General features: G+C 38.2%; 1 pseudogene; it reads left to right on the top strand.

Moving 5' to 3' along the window:
• The first annotated feature begins 390 nt into the window (after nucleotides 1-390).
• LOC125339955 lies at nucleotides 391-11,685 on the top strand (annotated as a pseudogene).
• The last annotated feature ends 329 nt before the right edge of the window (nucleotides 11,686-12,014 follow it).

Below are 12,014 nucleotides of genomic sequence, written 5' to 3'. Positions count from 1 at the left end.
AACTAAGAGAATTTCAGATGCCATCAGGAATAACCTGCAGTCAATGACTTTCAGAGCCTGGTAGTGTTTATAAACTGAACTTCAGGAAGGAAGAATGAGGTAAGAGTTGGTCTAGCAAGTGCCCTTCCATATTAAATGAGAATAGCAGTGGTCAGAAATCAGGAGAGAGAGAGAGAGAGAGAGAGAGAGAGAGAGAGAGAGAGAGAGAGAGAGAGAGAGAGAGAGAGAGAGAGAGAGAGAGAGTGTGTTGCTGGAGATTGAACTCAGGGTCTTACACATGGTAGGCAAGCATTCTACCACTTGCACTACACCTTTGGTCTAATCCAGAGACATTTAAACAGCAAAATATCAAAGCCAGAATGAAGCCAAATTTTCAGGTATATGGGAAGCATGAAATTTCAGCAACCAAGCGACCGTGAAAGGTATGCAGGGGAATAAACACATGATACCTCAGTGGAGAGCCCTTCTCCCACCCAGCCAGGCACATTTTAAATGCCACTACTTGGGACCAACCGTAATGGGGCATTTAGACTTCTGTGTCACAAAAGTAGAAGTTAGGAACTGAAAAGTCATTCAGAGCTGTAAATGAACAGCAAATCCTGAAAAACTCATATTGTCAGAAATGACAACAATCAAAGTTATCTATAAAAATAGGGCCTCAATTTAAGAAGAAGGAAAAAAAAGTTATTTCCTGCAGAGATATAGTTTAACAAACAACTTGTTAGTTACCAAGGGCTGTGTTGTATTCAGTATGCTCAGTTTTATAAGATATATTTTTATGAACTTTTTAGTGAAGGTAAGTAAAGGGAACCAATGATTTTGACACTTAAAATGAATTAAACTCTCTTATAGTATAAAGATTTGTAAAGAATACTTCTTTTCTGGATAGGATAGGGTGATACAGAGAGTACTATAATTCATAATCATTGCTTTTACTTTGATCATATGGATTGATATGCTGCCTTTAGAATAAATTGTGGCTTTCACAATTTATAGTGATATAAAATAAGCTTGAAATTACACGTTAACATACTGTAATTTTGTACACATTTGAATATAAACAAACCTTACAATATTTTTATTAGTTGCTGAATATACAAATGTAAAAACTTATACATAACAAAAATTGTATACATTTGACTTTACTGTGTAAATTGGGGAGTATTTTAGATCCATTTTATTTCAGGTATTTTTGTTGTAAACAATGATGCGAAAAAGAATATATATATATATATAAATACTTTAAAAATTAAATCAGAATGTTTGTATTACATTGCATTAAGTGTTTGACTTTTTTGGTCCCACCTTCTATCATTGGGATAGATTACTTGAGAAATACAACTTGATAGGAGAGATGGATTTGGTCTCATGATCTCAAGAGTTTTGCTCTGGTCTCTGCTCCATTGCTTTGGATCTATGTTGAAGCGCTGTAGCCTGTGGCTCACTGTACAGTGACCAGGACGCTGAGAGAAGGGGCTGGGGTCCTGATATTCCCTTCAATGGCTTGTCTACAACCATCTTCCTTCCAGTAGGCCTGCCCCATGTCTCAACAGCACCACCAGCTGGGGACCCCATCTTAACACATGAGGCTTTAAGGGACATTCCAGGCCCATACTTAGAACGAGTTACCAGTAACAGAGTTTTGAATGGAGATTGTATCTGTTTGTGAATGCCAGCACATTTTATAAATGGGAACATGGATGTACTTTGAAGCCTGTGTTTTTGGTATCTAACTAATTTATTTAGTTTGATGTAAGCCGCGTTCATTATGAAGCATGTACTAAGAGAATGCTTGTATGTTATCATTTCCATGTATGAAAAACATATGATAGACACAAAAGATTTAAGCTACATGTTTCAGGGCCTGATGATGAAGCATGGGGAATGACACAGATTGAGAGAACAACAAAAACTCCAACATTTATAGCATTCTACCCATCATACAGACAACCCTCGTAATCTTCATTATATCTGCATGGCTGGGAATGTGGCTTAGTGATAGAATGCTTGCCTAGCATGCATGAAGCCCTGGGTTCAATTCCTCAGTACCACCTAAGCAGAAAACCCCATAAGTGGTGCCATGGCTCCAGTGGTAGAGTAGTAGCCCCGAGCCAAAGAATCTCAGGGATCCCAGGCCATGAGTTCAAGCCCCAGGACTGGCAAAAAAAAAAAAAAAAGACATATATATATATATACATATATATATATTCTATCTGCAAAGGACTTTCATTGTATATACACAGTGTAATTTTATACAGATGTAATTAAGCTATTTTGTTCTTTCAGAACATCATTTTAATACAAGATGTCTGTAGATGATGGAAATTTGATCAGCTGGTTAACTACGGATCTCTCGGCAACGACTTCTCTACGTTTCCTTTTCCTCTTTGTTTTTGAGAAATAGCTCTCAGATAGATGCCTTAGAAACCATGAACACATGTGAACGTTTTCATTCAAATTTGTGAATTCTTGTATCTTATTTGTTTTTAACTTTTTGGTTGCTAATCCTGGGGCTTGAACTCAGGGCTTGTATGCTGCTGGTGAGCTATTTTGTTCAAGACCAGTCCTCTCCTACTTGAGCCACAGCTCCACTTCTGCCTTTTTGTGCTTAGAGATAAGAGATTTTCCTGCCTGGGCTGGCTTCAAGCTGCAATCCTGAGATCTCAGCCTCCTGAGTAGCTAGGATTACAGGTGTGAACTCCTGATGCTCGGCTTGCATCCATTGTTTTCTTTTATTCTGTACAATAATGTGCCAACTTGAAACAAGAACAGAGGTCCTACTTGAAGCAAGAATAGTGGAGATGGGTTAGGCTTAGCCTGTAATGAATCAGTTCAAGTGGGCCTCATGTTGTCTGGGGTACTTACTTAGAAGTCAACACAGACCTACAGTTGTACAACAGAAATGAGCCAGATTTTCAAGTCCTATTGAGATCGTGTTAGCCAAGGGCAGACCTGATGATGGCAGCCTTGGCTTTCTCTTCCCCTGTTTCCTCTGTCATTCTCCTGACATGGAAAAGAATAGTTATTTCTAATTTGAGTAACAAAGTGCAGTGACACTTTTCTATTTTCTAAAATCATATATCTGTGAAATCAAAGAAATTTGACGAGGGGAGAAAAAAAGTACTACAAAATGGATTTCAAAGTAGCAATGAGATAAAAATAAAGCCCTTCCTACTTTGCAACTTTTGAGTTCCGCTTTCTTGAGCTACCTAGAACCTTGGTATTCTTTTATTTATTGTGATTGATGTATATTTTTTCCTCTAAAACGGTTGTAAGTTTTTGTTCCTTCCTAAAGTTCACTACCCAGAGTTTGGGTTGAGTGGCTGGCAGCAATGACTACAATTTAAGTGACCCTGGGGACTTTTAAAGCGAACATCATTGAGGCCTCAGCCAGGACTAATGAAATCTCCAGTCAGTGCTTTTTGTTGTTGTTGTTGGTGGAGACAGGGACTCAAACTCAGAATGTGATGCTTTTGCTCACTGGCTAGTGCTCTACCGCCTGAACCATACCTTCAAACCCGGGAGTAAATATAGTTAGGGTTGGAACCTGCTAAGTATCAATGAACACATCATAGAAGATAGTGGCTGGGGGAATGATCTTTTATGTTTGGTAATGTAGTCATGACTTCTTATTTCAAATTTTGATTTTTGAGAAAATAAAAATGTACTTGAATTTTTTTTATTGTACCAAAAGAACTGTTTGAAGGGATGCAAAATCTAATGAAGTAGTACAGCGATTTTGAGGTTTGACACATTACTTGGGTTTCTCCTGAAAATATGGAAGCTCATTGAGAGAGGGGAGAAGTGTTAGAAAGTTGGAAACTAATACAGTGTAATGAACCCATTGTTAAATGTTCCATAAAACTCATTCCTTCAAAACACAAAAGTGTGGGAGCACCACCTGGTAAATTCTTTCTTCCATTGCATTAGTGAGTAAGTCTTGTAATTTTCTGTAATTATATGGACATAATAGTACGAAATATTTCAGATTAGAAGTTGCTGAGCTGATCACATTGAATCATGTTTTGATGGTAGTGTTATCAGAAATTCTGATAAGGAAATTAAGGTAGACTTGGACTTGCTAAAGACAGAGAAGTCATAAATTGTCCTGATTCATGTTCTTCAGCTCTAGCCTCCAGCTCTTTAAGTAATACAGAAACAATCGAGCTATGTGGGAAGCTCTCTGCTTTCCATTGTCAGCAACACCAATGGCTACACAAGGAACAACAATTCACAATGTCAAATGTGTCTGCATTTGTTTTTCTTGCTCCTTCTCTTTTCTTTTTCTCATATGTATCTTGTTTTTGTCTAAGTTAGATGAAAGCAATGTATTATTAGCTTTCCTGTCATATAAGCAAATGAAAATTGCCAAGGTAACTAAAAGCTCTGAAAATTATAAGCAGCAAAAACTGATGATAAAAACATTTTCCATAAGAGTTTAGTTAAGAGCAGGTAATTGAAGTGAAAATGAGGTGTCAGCTCTTGCTTCTTTCTCAAGCATGAAGAAGTGTGTTAGAGGTACTGTGCATGAGAATGATAAGCCCGCAAGGCTGCTGGGACCACCAAGCCAGTGTCACAGCTAGAACTTCATCCTGGCATCAGTAGCTCAAAAGACCGAAATTTCTCTTCTCTAGTAGAATGTATTGAAGTTACTTGTAGGTTAAGAAAAACATACAGTTTTTATTTATGGCTACTAGGCAATATATTTTTCAATTCTAAAAATTAACATTTATTAAATAATTAAGCAAAATTTGATATAATGCACATAGAAATGTCATGATCTGAAAAAAAAACAAAAAAACAACCACCTCAATTTAAATTCTTTCAAGCTATGAACCAATTGCCAAACCTATAACCCTAGCTAATCCTCCAAGATTTAGAGGATTATGATTTAAAGGTAGCCTGGAGAAAAGTCCGCAGCGCCTCTTTTTCCAATTATCTAGCAAAATGCCTAAGTGGAGGAGTAATTCAGGGGCTACAGAGCCAGTTGTAAGCAAGAAAGCCAAGCCAGAGTGCGTGGCTCTGAGTTTGTCTGGGTACCAGCTCAGTGACAAATTGCTTGCATAACTCAGGTCCTGCAAAAAATAGAAGAGGAAAAAAAGGGAATGATTTCAGTCTTTCTAAGTTTCCCGTTTGTGTTTTTACCAGCAGGTGGCTGTGTTGCTGCCTACAAAATTTTCTTTCTTTTCTGGGACTTTAATATGGTGTGTTGAAACTGGAATTACTTTTCTCAAAAGCTTAAAACTTAATTGAAAAATGAAGTAAAATACAAGGAAAGATCAAAATTAGTCATTGAAGTCTTAAAGTTTTCAAAGGTAATACATTCTGCTTCAAGAAACATTTATTGACCTTTTACTTAATTGCAAGGAACATTTTAAGCTTCCAATAGCGTGAGGGAGAGATGAGAGGACAAGAGACAGATGCAAGAAAAAAGTACTCTGCTCAGACTTATTCTCAGTGATTTTTATTTGATCTATTTTATTAGTTTTGATTGGTTCACAGGAGGATCTGATCCAAGGGACCTTAGGATCTCGTGTGTGCTCTGCTTGCTCGCTCATGGACGATGTTTTAACATTTGAGCCGTCCCTCTGTGGCAGCTTTTTGCTGGTTAGAGATAAAATGTCTCAGAGGTTTTGAATGGAGCTCCTTCAGGTCTCAGCCTTCTGAGTAGTTAGGGTTCCCGCTGTGAGCCACCTGCACCCATCTGGGCTCACTGGGTTTTTGTTTTTAATATAATTAGAAATAATTGTACTGAAATACAATCGAATCCCCTCCAACATAATTCAGTTCTAGAGTGTCTGGCACAATAATACAGATATATAGAAATTCGTAGAACTTTCAGGTCTCACGAAGACATTCATTGCTATAAACACAATGGAAGTACAATAACTCAGAAGTGGAGGAAGAGGGACACCTGTTAGTGATGGATAGTGGCATAATTGATAAGTGGCAAATGGCCATTGGGCAATTGGAAAATACAAAATGAATCTAAAGTAGAAAATGAGATCCCAAGAAAGAGCATTGGAACTAGACCTTCCACCCAAGTGGTCCACCAAGGGGGCTAAAAAAAAAATCACAAGATAGATTTTTTTTTTCTGGGTCCCCATCCGCTTCAGGCTTAATGAAAGGCTTTATTCCTGCCACGGTGGGTCAATAAACATCTTCTAGAACAAAAGATTCTTATTTACCCAAGCTAGCAAACCATGCCTTTGAGGTCAAAGGTGTGTCAGTCAGTCTATCTCTCCGAACTTTTTTGACCTGGACTCTGTTTAAGGGCAAGTCCTGGGGAAGAATTTAACACTTCAAAAGCCCCTTTACATTTCAGTAACCATTTAACATAAGAATGATTCTCAGAGATTACCTTTTTTTTTTTAATCTACTCAAATTTTATTTTTCTAACACACTTCTCTGTCACTTTCACTGTGCTTTCTGGTTAGCCAGAATTATGCTCACTCTGGTAAAACAAATCACACAGTTCTCTCCACAAACAAGTACAGCTGAAGAGCCATTACCTCCACCTGTAGAGAAGATTAATCTCTCCCCTTTCCCATCTAATGGTTTCCAGATTCTTGCACCTATACACATTCTTCCTTTTCCCCCCATGGATCCTAAATGCTCGTTTCCCCCTGGTCTGTATCCCTACACACCAGCTCTAGTGGACATTAACTTGACAGCAACTAAAGTCACCTCGATTTCCCTCCTACCGGATATCCTACTTTTCTTGCTTTCTCCATTTTGAGCAATGGCAAGAGTGAAATGACCTAGAGACAAAATTGATCATTCTGAATATGTTTTATATGGTTGTTACTGGAGTACCAGAACAAAAGCTGTTACATGGTGGTAAAGATGTGTCATCCGAGCATTGAGACGTAGAAGCAACCTGCGATATGTAGAGAAACCCTGTCTCAGATACCAAAACAAAACAGAATATCCTAACACAAACAAAGTGAAGGCAATGGGGACAAGAGACCAGTTACTCAGTCTGAACTAAACACAGTTTTGCTGGAAGAAAAAATGTAACCGTTGGGCTTAGTGGTGATCTGACACCATCTAGGTCTGCCAACTGGCATTAACTAAAGTAAAAGTAAACTTTCTCACATCTTCATTAAAGGATCTGCACCGAGGAGAAAATGACCTCTGAAGTTGATACGTCCCTTTGATAGGAGCTGGAGGTAGAGATGCAATCTCCCTTGACCCTTGAAAAAAGTCATTTCTGGGCTCTAAAGCTAGTAGGAGGCTTTGAATTTATTTTTAATTTTTTAAAAATTTTATTGTATGGGCTGGGGATATGGCCTAGTGGTGAGAGAGCTTGCCTCGTATTCATGAGGCCCTGGGTTCGATTCCCCAGCACCACATATACAGAAAATGGCTAGAAGTGGCGCTGTGGCTTAAGTGGCAGAGTGCTAGCCTTGAACAAAAAGGAAGCCAGGGACAGTGCTCAGGCCCTGAGTCCAAGGCCCAGGACTGGCCAAAAAAGAAAAAAAATTATTGTAAAGGTGACATACAGAAGGGTTAGTTACATAAGTAAGGTAATGAGTACATTTCTTCTTCTTCTTCTTCTTCTTCTTTTTTTTTTTTTGGACATTGTTACTTCCTAGGAGGCTTTTAAAAGAGAAAGACTGCCTTATTACAAGCTTTCCTTCAGTAAATACCCTAAAGGGTTCAAGAACCCAGGTACACAGCCTATCTGTATGTTAGCCTCACTGTAGGAAATCTTGGCTTAGTCCGAGGATGCAAATGCATTGACTTGATTTCAATGGGTTTTGAAGTCTCTCTGAGTATATTTAATCCAACATAACCTGTGGTTGATTAGTATTTGATTCTGGATTTGCTGATTTAGTAATAGAAAAAGCCTTTCTTCAATTTTTAGTCTGATTTACCCCATTATATTTTAATTAAATAGCACATCTATCTGTGGATTTGTGGTTTTAATCAGACAAATACAACACAGCAATTAGTCACTAGAGGCTAAAAAAGTAAGCCACAAAGTACTTTACAGACAGTGATCCCATTTTAACGGTTTTAAATTCTGAGTACTCATAATAGACGCCTGTGAACAGAACAGGGTGAGATAACAAGGCTCAAACACACGGAAGCTAATTACCTACATTAAAAGGTTTGAATGGGAGCCAATAAAAGACTGGGGAGTGAGCACATTAAAGCCACTATAATAGGAGACAAGAAATGAGACAAAAGAAATGAGGTATAGTCGTGTAATGAATGAAAGGAAAGCCATATAGGAGATTAAGAAAATTACATCGCCATTGTATTGTATTCCACTGAAAGCAAATGACCTTTTCTGGCAATGGTTCATGACTGCAATGATGATCAAATACAGGTTAACTCCCTTTTGTTTTCCCCTGTTTTCTTCTTTATCTTTCCCCCTTTATGATTTGGACAATTAGGTACATTGCAGAAATAACAGCATATGCACACACAACCTCAAAGAATGGAAATACAATATATTGTATTTGTCGACTAGAAGACAGAGGTTTTCTTAGGTCATATGAGTTTTGTTGCATGGAATTGCTACACTTATATGCTAGGAGCTTTACATTTAAAATGAGATGGATTGTCAGCACTTCTTCCCAATTTTTAGTGAGTTGCTTAACTCATTAACTCATTAACTCATTTGGCTGCTGAGTGGATGTTTTCAATTTTGTAGGGGATCACTTTTCACTAATTAGTTCCTATTTGCCTATAAATATGAATAAGCCTGACGATCTAGCTGTGACCTTTGGAGTTGGACAGGGGAAGTGAAACAAAGTCACAGACTCAGCTCTGTGTTCTTTCCTCTTGGGTACAATGATGGACTCACTCACCCCTATTCCAGCAAATATACACTAAACTTTCAGCACATGAGAGAGAGGAAATATTTTTCTACTACTGAAGTTAGGAAGAAAAAGACATAGACTAATGTGGTTTTTACAACAATCCTATGCTTCTCCTGTTTGTATATTTTTCCCGAGAGAGTAGGTTTTGATCCAGAAGTTCCCAAATTTTTATAGTGTTTAGGAATCTTAGAGTCTCAGCAATTTCTTCATAGCCCACCCAGATTCAAAGAAATGTCAGAAATTTGTGTCTAATACTTAGGTAAGTAAAATTTTATATCCTGAAGTTTAGTAGCTATTTGGAAAGGTAATACATATAAATTAAAATGTTACTTAATTTGTTAAGTAATCGTAGTTATTTATGTTTGCTCCTGTTGGATACTGTCCAGCCTCTCAACTCAGAGGATTATATTTGACCCTGACTTTCTTTATCCATAGCTCATGATGCTGATTTTCATAAGCAGCTCTCCCTTCCTTCCTTCCTTCCTTCCTTCCTTCCTTCCTTCCTTCCTTCCTTCCTTCCTTCCTTCCTTCCTTCCTTCCTTCCTTCTTTTTTCTCTCCTTCCCTCCTTTGTTCTCTCCTCTTCTTTCCTCCTCTTCCCCTTATTTCCCCTTTTTATCTTCCTTATCTTTTTATTTTCTCTCTGTCTCTGTCTCTCTCCCTCTCTGTCTCTGTCCCTCTCCCTCTCTCTCTCCCTCTCTCTCTCCCCCTCCCTCCCTCCCTCCCTCCCTCCCTCCCTCCCTCCCTCCCTCCCTCCCTCCCCGCCTCCTGTGTGTGTACTGGTCCTTGGATATGAACTCAGGGCATGAGTGCTGTCCCTGAGCTTTTGTGCTCAAGGCTAGCACTCGATCACTTGAGCCACAGCTCTACTTCCAGCCTTTTAGTGGTTATTGCAGAAAAAGAGTTTATTTTTTGAGACAGTGACTCACCCTGGACTCCAACTTGTGATCCTTCTGCTTCAGCTTCCCTCAGGGCTAAGATATACAGGTATGTTGTTCATCATAGTGATTGCTGAAGACTCAGTTTTTCAAAAACATTATATCAAATGAATTTTACAAGATAGTATGTCACATAAAGACTGAGAGCTATCAGGTGGTACTGTGTTTTCCTATATTTGTACAATCCTGCATTCCCCTTGTAAGTCTATTATATCACATTACTCTAAGCACTAAGAAATTGGTGGTTTTCTGCTGAAAATAAGGGAAATTTTTCCTCAACTCTCTCTTAGATCAGTTGTATTTAGGGATCTTGAAATGGTATCCTTGACAGATGTTTGTTTTCAAACACTAAATGTGCCTCTTGCCCAAGAAATGACTCAGGATAGTGCTGGTAACCATTTTGTTGGTACTGTAATTGATCATTAGGGAAGACAGAATCCTACCTCCAGAATCTTTTTTTTTTTTTTTTTTTTTTGCCAGTCCTGGGCTTTGGACTCAGGGCCTGAGCACTGTCCCTGGCTTCTGTTTGCCCAAGGCTAACACTCTGCCACTTGAGCCACAGCGCCACTTCTGGCCGTTTTCTATAGATGTGGTGCTGGGGAATCAAACCTAGGGCTTCTCTTGCCACTAGGCCATATTCCCAGCCCCCTCCAGAATCTTATCTCCCAATTTCTATGGAAAAGTACACCTCTTTTTAAGCAGGTGACCCCCTCCCAAACAACTTCTTAGTGTAAAGATATAAGAAGTTAATTTTTCCTTTCAATAAGCTAACTAGCTAGCAGATTGTTCCTGTAGCTAACAAAGTAAAGTTAGGAAAACAAATTCTCATTCTACATGTGAAAAAATGATGCTTGCCAGTCTTCTTCCTTAAAAGTTATTATTGTTTATCTTGAGAACATGAACATAATAGGGTTGTGTTTTCTGGGCTACATAGAAGTGCAAGAATTCTTTCTGTTGTTGTTTTCTCCTTTGTGAATCATGCTATGGTATACTGATTTTAATGTTTATTCAATAATAAAATTGTTTTCTTTCTTCTTCTTTTATGGAGAGAGTTTCTTGTGGTGTATTTTGAGAAAAACACTTTCAGAAAGAGCGTAAAGTTCAAAAGTAAATAGTGTGCAAATAAAATAGAAGAGCAAATGCACAGAAGTGACAGGAAAAATATTGTAACATTGAGATCTGTTTCCTAGCTTAGAAATATTTTTTCAAGTTTTTCTTCTTATTCTTTTCTTTCTTCTTTATTGTCAAAGTGAAGTACAGAGGGGTTACCATTTCATTAAGGCAAGTACATTTTTTTTCCAACTTGGAAATGTTTTATAAGTCAGAAACAAATGGGGATGGAGAATAAAATTACTGTGGTAAGTGGATGAGCAAAGCAATACATTGTAAAAGACTTTTTTTTTTATCACAATAGGGTTAAATGAAATAATTATTATGTAGACTCAATAGGCAAAAGTCTGTCAAAGATACATTAGTTAGTATCAGAAAATAAATAAGAAGAAACAGGAAACCTCACCAAAGTAGATGACCAGATCTACTCTGAGTTCTGGAAAAGTTTTGAAAAACTCAATATAGATGTTTTGGACACAGAAAAACTTAAATCAGAAACTGCTAAAGAGAAGTGGAGGCCATTCTGCTTGAAGTTTGAAGGCCTTTTAGAAGACTTCAACTATGGTACTCTGCTGGGACTGGATTGTTCCAAGGGCTACACTGAGGAAAACGCCCTCGTTGCCCCCAGCATACAACTTTTTGCCATTGAAATGGCTCAGAAGCTTACAATGTTCAGAATGAAGGAGAGAAGGGAGCTGGCAATAGAGACAAGGGAGAGAAGGAAGCAGGCAGCGGAGGGAAAGGAGAAAAGGACGCCACTAGTGAAGAGAAAGAGAAGGAACTGACAGCGGAGAGAAGGTTGTGAATAGGCCTATTGATAGTGAAGGAGAAAAAGAGAAAACTGACAACGCAGGAGAAAAAAGCCAATAAAAATGAGTGCAATTGGTACATGGGAAACAGCATTCCAGAGCGTGTAACTCAGCTGAATCTACAAGAACCATGAGGCCTCCTGCACAGAACTCTCTTTCTGCCCTGCTAATAGGAGCTGCTCTGGTTATTTCCCCAGATTCCACTGGCTTAGTGGTGTCTCTTCCTTTCTTGTTTCTTAACTGTCACTGCTGGTTAAATAAAGAATTTTAGAAATTTAAAGATTATAAAAACTTTAGGATGTTATGAATTTTGATAAGCATCATG

The sequence above is a fragment of the Perognathus longimembris genome, chromosome 22 (genome assembly GCF_023159225.1).
Source record: "Perognathus longimembris pacificus isolate PPM17 chromosome 22, ASM2315922v1, whole genome shotgun sequence".
NCBI classification, from domain to species: Eukaryota; Metazoa; Chordata; class Mammalia; order Rodentia; family Heteromyidae; genus Perognathus; species Perognathus longimembris.
Note: the sequence above shows the minus strand (reverse complement) of the source record. Positions and strands in the feature narration are given on the sequence as shown.